Raw genomic sequence first — 8,377 nt, forward strand, 5'->3', positions numbered from 1 at the left:
GAGATTAAAGCGCTGTAAATCTTCCCAAAGATTTGTATCTATCTAAGGAAAAGTTTAGAATAAAAAGGAAAGCTCGGAAACGCGTAGAAATTCTAAAACAAGAAATTGCCGCAACTTGGTCGTGAAGAGAAGGAAAAAGATTTTGGAAGATTTGGGAGAGATTTAATCGATATTTTAGATATAAATAGATGTCTTGGGTCATATAGAATAGGTGTCGAGAGTTTGGGAACCTAAGGAGAGCCAGAGAAGAAGAAATCAGAGCTTTACTAAACTCTGTTTCTGCTGCTGCTGTTGCTGAAGAAGAAGAACGCGAAGAACATTGACGCACGGGAAACAGTCGCAGAACAGTGTCGTTGTTTAACAGCTGAAGAACATTAAGCTGTGCAGGGCAGTCGTATTCGAGGGTCTTAAAATCAGCGACAAAGCAACAGTTTTTCTGTAACAGTTCCATTGTAACAGCTGTTTTGCAACACCAATACACTGTTGCAAACAGTCTGTGTTATTACTTTTCACTCTTTTAATCATCTTTTGAGCAACAAACACATATTTTGAGATCATGATTAATATGAGGAGCTAAACCCCATTGCTGAGGCGATAGAGGAAGCTATTTTTCCAACAAAAAGTGGTATATTCTATTTTATCTTTTTATTTGCAATAATTATATGATTATTTGCCTTGAACTATTATTGAATATGATTTTTATTTAAGTAATTGTGATCTATTTTGATGGAGTATGCTTAGTTTTAAGACTTTTGATGCTTCATACTTGGTATTTACAATTATTACTTTTGAAAATCTACTTGTTGCAATATTTTAGAATCAAATTAAACAAGAAAATTGCATAAATATAAGTATTGGTTTAATCATTTTGAACTTGGAAAATAGTGGAATCTTAGCCTCAGTGTTTCTTTTAGTATTGATATCATCTTTGATTGAGTTTGCTATAACTTTTAGTGAGTTTTTTATTTTAATATTACAATTTAAGTCTAATTAATATCCTTCACAAGTCTGAGAATCGAACCACTTTTACCACTATCTACAAATCACATCAATTTTTGGCGCCGCCGACGCGGACTTGTTTTTAGGGTTTTAGATTTATTTTATTTTAATAATTTTTTATTATTATTTTTGTCCTTTTTTTGTTTTTGGGTATTTATCTTATGTCTACAGGTTCTGGATCATAAAGAAAATTGAGCCAAGGAGTTTGGTGATTTCATAAAGACTTGGAGCTAAAGATTAAAGCAAAAAGAACAGAAAAGAAGAAAATTTTATTTTAGACAATTTTAGTTTAGGGTTTGTTTATTTTATTAAAAAAAAAATTGTACTAGGGTTTCTTATTTTTGTAATTTTTCTTTATTTTTTTTTTGGACTATGGGACATTATTTTTTATTTATTTATTACCCTACGGAAGGGTACTTTAAATATAAATTGTTTGCAGAGAAGGAGGAAAATTACGATATTGTCTCTGCACCTTGGGTTCGTACACTAGACATCGAAGTCAGTGGCCCGAGTTGACTACAACCGATTCATCCCCTGTCTGGAACGGGAGGTAAGATTCTAAACACTCGCGAATCCCCTGTCAGCGAGTTACTGGACTCCTTCGTATGCATATATGTTGAGGACTGAATACAGACATTTATTTTTCTAGTAAAGGGCAAGGCCTGGCCATACAAGATAAGGTTTCGGATTTCATCACCGTTCTCTTCTTTCCCGCTTTAGGAACACGTAACCTACGCGAACCTAAGCCTAAAATTTTGACTAGAACGAGACCGATAGGGTAACGAGCTTAACAGGAAAGTCATTCGAAAAATATTGGTTACTCTTTTAAGCATACTTCGAAGTTCTCGACGGTTTCTGTAAGTTGAATGCGTGACTGCGCCGCCTTGTAATACCGGTGAGGCCTTGGGTATCAAAGCTCCACCGAGCTTCCCTCGCCTCTATTTAACTTACATTAACTCGGATTGATTCCAGAGGGGTTTGCTTAAATTGTAACGAATTCCCGTTCGAAGGATTAGAAGCTGGTCTAGAAACAATCTAAGTGGAGCCATCATGCTTTTTGTTTGCTAGAAATCAATAGATTTGATTTGGTTGAGTCGGCCTTGATCTATGTTTTCTTACCCTTCCAATTTAGAAAATTTTATTGTATGCCTGAACGTAAAAGAGACGCACTAGGTAGATTTGTTAAAGAGAAACCTAGTAGTTCGAAGCGTCTCAATTACCTTAATCTAGAAAGTCCGGCTTTTGAAGAGTCTGTTTTTGAACGTTCTTTTACTGAGGAGAGAATCCATGTTGCTCCGATAGCACCAGAAATGGCAACTTTGAAAGCTTTGTTGAATCCAACTAGGACTACCCGTCCTTCGTGTATTAAGTTAGCTGAAACGGAGGCACCCTATGAACTGAAATCTGGGACCTTACAAATGCTCCCAATCTTTTTGGGAAAGAAAATGAAAACCCTTATTACCATGTTAGGGATTTTGAGGAAATTTGTAATACTCTAAGAATTAGAGGCTTAGATGATGATGCTTTGAAACTTAGGTTATTCCCATTTTCCCTGAAAGATAAGTGATAGACGCATTTATGTGTCTAATATGTCTCTATTGTATGTATTATTAGTGCTCAATTTTGTATTTATTGTGTTCTTTTATGTCTTTGTAGGAATTTTTAGAGAAATAAGCCCTTGCGGCGAAATGGGCTCAAAAAGCAGTGTTTTACATCCCGGAGAAATGTATCGTAGGCACCCCAGAAATGCACCGGAAGCATCCCAGAAATGTCCCGGAGGAACCCATAAAAATTACTATTTCCACCCAAAAAATTATTATTTCCACCCAATTGTTATTCGCACCCAAGCTCTGGTTAAGGGGCATCCATCTTCTCTTTAAATTCAAAAACAACTTTTTGGCGGGAAAAATATATTCAAAACTGGCAGATTTGTGATCGAGAAAATGAAGGTGTCTTAGTGCGATTCAATCGCTGAAATTTGGTGGGAAGTTGTGATATGGGATAGGGAACACATTGTGGGCATCGATTTCGATCGGAATTGGCTGGAAATCCTGGTTTGAGTCACGAGCTCAAAACAGAGCAACGTGTCCTGTAACACGAGTTTGATTGTGTGTTTGCCATGCATGGAGTGTTTTGGAGGAGTTCGATGACTTCGGAGGCGTGGGGAAGGTTAACTAGGGATCAAATTTTACGTGTGTAGAAGCCAAAAATGGAAATTATTGTTAAATATGGGCAGCGAGCAATGACGGGATTAATGGGAGATTATACGGTGTTATGGTCGAATATTTTTGTTCTAAAACACTATAAATACAAGGCTAAAGAGTTTAGAAGAGTTGGAGAGTCTTTGGGAGAGTTTAGGAGCCGAGAAGAATCGAAAGAAAGTCACGCAGGAGAAAAGCTTGCTGCTGGTGCAAGGAAGAACACGAAGAACATAATACCCTCAGGGACAGTCGTTGATTAGTGTCGCTTAATTGCGAAAATAATCAATTCCTTTCCCCGACTTCGGGACAACAACACCTCTGTTATATCGTTATTTTTGAACGCTCTATATGTGTCGCAAACACTGTTGTAAACCGTTTTCTCCATTTTCTCTTGATTGTAAACAACTTTTGAGTATCAATGAATCAATTTGAGTGGTTTTTCATCATGAGTAGCTAAACCCAATCCCAGGGGTGACGGAGGAAGCCATTCTTCCAAAAGTTATGTGGTAAAATTTATTTAAATTTATTTATGCAACTCTTTTATGATTAATTGCACCGAATAAAAATGGAGTAAATGATTTTTATTAATCAATTGTGTTTTCTCTTGATGGAGTATGCTTAGTAAATTGCTTTTGATACTTCATGCTCGCGATTAACAGTGGATGTTTTCAAAATCTAATTTAGGCAATGATTAGAATCAAAATTTCCTTTGATTGGAGTTATATTGTCTAGAATTGCATGATAAGAATTGTTATTGAATCACATAAATTTTGGTGAATGGCGGAATACTGATCCCCGGTAAAAATTCTCTCCCATATTTTGTTAATATTGTGCATATAAAATTATTTATTTATTTTTATTAAGTCTAAAAAAAAATTATCCTTCACAAATCCGAGAGTTTGAACCTTCACTACTACAACCACGAAAAATCTCTAATCATTTTGGCGCCGCCGACGTGGATTTGTGTTTAGGTAGAATTTTTAGGTTTTTATTATTCCATTTGTTCTTTTTACGTCTCTTTGGTATGTCTTTGTATTATAGGTTTGAAGTTGGATACTAAAGACCTTGGAATCAAAGCTTAAAGCTAAAAGACAAGGAAAAAAGACAAAGCAAAAAAAAAAAAAAAAAAAAAAAAAAAAGAGAGAAAAAGAAAAAAAAAGAGAGAAATTTTATTTTTTTAAGAGACTTTCCTTTTTTTTTGTAATTATTATTATTATTATTATTATTTTTTTTCTTTGGACTGGACAATCGAGACATTATTTTTATTTATTTTTTTAAACCCTATGGAAGGGTACCCTTAAATACAAACTGTTTGCAGGGAAGGACGACGATTACTATATCGTCTCGGCCCCTCGGGTTCGTACATGACATAGGAGTCATGGCCCGAGTCGAATTCAACGGTTCATTGGTGTGGTTAGAAAACACACAAAACTCTTGCAAGTATACAAGGCCAAGTTTTAGTATAGAAAGTAAGCTAGGGATCATTCCACAGAGACTTGGGGTGTATTGAAGTTTCCTAGACTAAAGTTATCTAAACAAGTAACTAAGTGGCAGTGAGATAGTGACAGTTACAATGGCAATGAGCCAAAGGCAGTGAAGTAAAGAATGAAAGAAACTAAGAACAACTTAACCAAAACAGAACATGGAAAAGAAATTGTGGATGGGAAGTGTAAGGAGATGGATGAGAATTCCCTTCACCTAGCTAGTTCATCTAGGTTAAGTTTTTGTCATATGTCTAGTTAACTAACCTTACAGCCTTAGCTAACCCCTAGTATTGGCTGTCTGTTTAAGGCACAACCAATCACAGACTAACTAGGCAGTGGCTTACTAACTAATGTAGCTGATTAACTCCTTAGAGCCACCACTGACCCCTAGCATTAGTGGTCTTCTTACAGCACCACTAATCACAAATCAGTTGGGCTTTTAGGAATCTAACTAGCCTAAGCTATTTTGAGTTCAACAAAAACCATCCTAATAGCTAACCATCATGGTTCAAAGGTCTTCTCTGAGGTTTAAACAGGGAAAATACATGATCATGTGAAGAGACATTACAAACATGCTAATTAACACAAACATAACATGACAGATGGATACAAAACATCACAGGAACAAACATCACACACAGAACACAACAGGATATTACACTAAACATGAACACAACATTAACAGCACAAAAATGATCATTAACAGAACTTGGTTCTGGACACACTGGCTAATCCAGGCATAACTTTTACAACAACACCACAGTCTATTTATACCCAAATCCCTAAATTATACAATTAGGGTTTATAGAAAAATACCCAAATTCAAACAGTGAAATTAACTCACCTAATCTTCAAATTGACGTCGACCCATCCTTCTTTGCCTTCTCTCAGTCCTTCTCCTGCTCCAAGTCAGTCTTATAGCCTCACCTATTTTACTAATTTCCCACCTAGGGTTTCAGGGGAAAATTAGAGGGGAAATGGGTAAAATAGGTGGCTAGAGATGTATGTAGGGTATGGGGGTGATGTGGGTAGATACGGTTTGGTGGAGAGAGTTGTTGGCGGTGTTTGGTGGAGATGACAGGGGAGAAGGTGGTGGTGATGGTGGTTGCAGAGTATGGTGGTTGCAGAGGGTGAGGGAGAAAGAAGTCGATGGAAAGAAGAGGGGAGTGTTTGGCGATGGGTATAGGGTTAGGTTGCTCGGGTGTGAGGGGGCTCATCATATTTCGATGTTAGGCGAGTGATAGGCGTTTGATCGATACATCTGAAATGCATCCAACGATAAGATGGAACATAGCCTTCAGCGACCGTCGGATGAAGAGATACAACGAAACTAACGGCGTGAGATGGAGTTAGGTGTTGTAGTGTTGGTCAGGAAATTCAGACTTTGATGCACGAAGAGGAGGCGACCGTTGGATGATGATATGGATCCAATCTGACGGCTACATGAGAAGTGGGTTATGGATTTGGGTTTTGGTTTGGGAGATAAGTTGGGCTTGGGATAATTCTGAGCCCATTTCTTCTTTAAGAACAATTTCTTCCTCTTCAAGCCCACTTCTAGCCTTTTGGTCTTGTGCACAACATTCTTCGCGGCTTCCTTGTGTAATTCCTCCCGGCTTTTCACCACTCTTCAGTTCCGCTCCGCAAGTTATCCAGACTTTATTTATTACCTAAAATGCAGAATTAAGTAAGAAAAATATTTATTCTTGAAAACAATGAAAATACAGAATATGGGATAAAATGTAGAATTAATGCACAAAAGATGAGTTAAATGCCAAGAAAAATATATAGAAATATGCACTTTTTAGGACTCATCAAATACCCCCAAACCTGAATTTTACTTGTCCTCAAGTAAAACAAAACTAAGGAAATCCTACCTATACCACTGTCGCTGGTCTCTCGAATGCATTTAGCATATGCACTAAGCCTTTTAAACCACTAAGTGTCCCTAGTGGACGAGTTGAAGTCTCGTGAAGGTTTGCTTAGAACGTACCTACAAAGTTCTAGGTCAAAATATAAGCTCAGATTCCATCAAATGTGACATGTGCAAAACAGTTTAAGCTCACAGCAAAATGGAGATGTCAATCTAGCTATCGAAGGCACAATCCTAGCACTGATAACAAAAAAAAGACATGTGATAAGAGTGTAAAGTGTATCTACACATGTGTAAAGAAAGATCTGAAGTTATGACTACTAATCACCAAGAGATAGTTTCTCAGGCTAAGAACTGAGGTCGAAATCTAGCTAGCTGTCCGGACTTTACGAGAATTGTGAATGAGTTGGAGGTATTTCACAATTACTCGCGTTGTACATCAATGGCATACATCCTCCTTGCTTATTACAATGAAACAACAAAATGACTATTTACATGACTCTTATTTACATTGACTATTCTCTTTTATTTTTGGAACAAGAGATGATGGAATTGATAATACTTGATTTTTTTGTATTTTCTGATATTTTTTCTCTTTTTTTTTTCTGAATATAAACATCGTTTTTTTTTTTTTTTTTTTTTTTTTTTTTTTTTTTTTTTTTTTTTTTTTGAACAAGGAAACACTTTTGATACATATACAAAAGGAAACAAAAATTACATGACACTTTGCAAGAGGTAGCCCTTTTTGATGCACCCAGTTAAATTCGATGGTTGTCTTTCTTAATGTAACCTCCACCTTCTATCCCAACCAACCAAAGAACAAGCTAGTCAAGTTTCGTTCAGTATTCTAAAGTGATTGGCAATCGTAACTTCCTATCCAACACCTTGAAGATCGAGGCCATACATGTATTGGTAGATCGTGCGCGTGCAAATTTCTTATCACTATGTGAATTGTGCTAGAATCAGGGTGCCTAAATATCTAGACTAAGACTCCTAATAAAAATACATTTTTGCACAAGAGTCAACATTTCAAGGTAAATGAGCTCCATTTTTATGATTTTTTTTTTTTCAATTTTTAATTTTTTTGAATTTTGATTTGTCATTTTTTTGGAATTTTTCAATTTTTTCAAAAGAAGAAGGAGTTTTGTTTTCAATTATGGCATATTATCGAAGTATCTACTTTTCACCCCCAAACCTAAACTAAACATTGTCCTCAATGTTTCAAAATATGGAAAGAATTATAAACAATATGAAGAGGATCATGTTGAGTAGAGAAAAAGGAAAGAAAATAACCCGATTTCGGCGAAAGCATATTAGAACTCCGTTATTCAAGGAAAAAAAATCCAACAGATTTCAGCCGAGATCATATTGGATTAGCAAATATATACAAAAGGAACAAAAAGGTTTTTAAGAAATTTTATCTACTGGATTATATACAAAATTCACCATACACTAAACATCTAAAGAGTTGAGGATCAACCCAAAGACAAAGTGTAGAGGTTTCAACAGCTTCACACATAATAATATGGTAGGCATGCAAGTGAAGCTGTGAAACAAAATGAGCTACCCCCAAACCTGGATTTTACAGAAGATATAATTTTGAAACAAAATCGCGCAGTTTCGGGGGTTCATCATGCAAAAGGTCTAGCTCAAAGTGAACTGTGCTAGGGACGGGCAAACATGCAATTTCCAACTGTGGTTCCTCAAATGTATTATACTTAGAAGCAAATAGCCAAGAGGACTTGGGAAGCACACAGTTCCAAACCTAGATTAGGCATTCTCAGAAAAATTGGTTTTACAATATTGGTACAAACCAAATCTAG

Source organism: Papaver somniferum, chromosome 8, assembly GCF_003573695.1.
Source record: "Papaver somniferum cultivar HN1 chromosome 8, ASM357369v1, whole genome shotgun sequence".
Taxonomy (NCBI): Eukaryota; Viridiplantae; Streptophyta; class Magnoliopsida; order Ranunculales; family Papaveraceae; genus Papaver; species Papaver somniferum.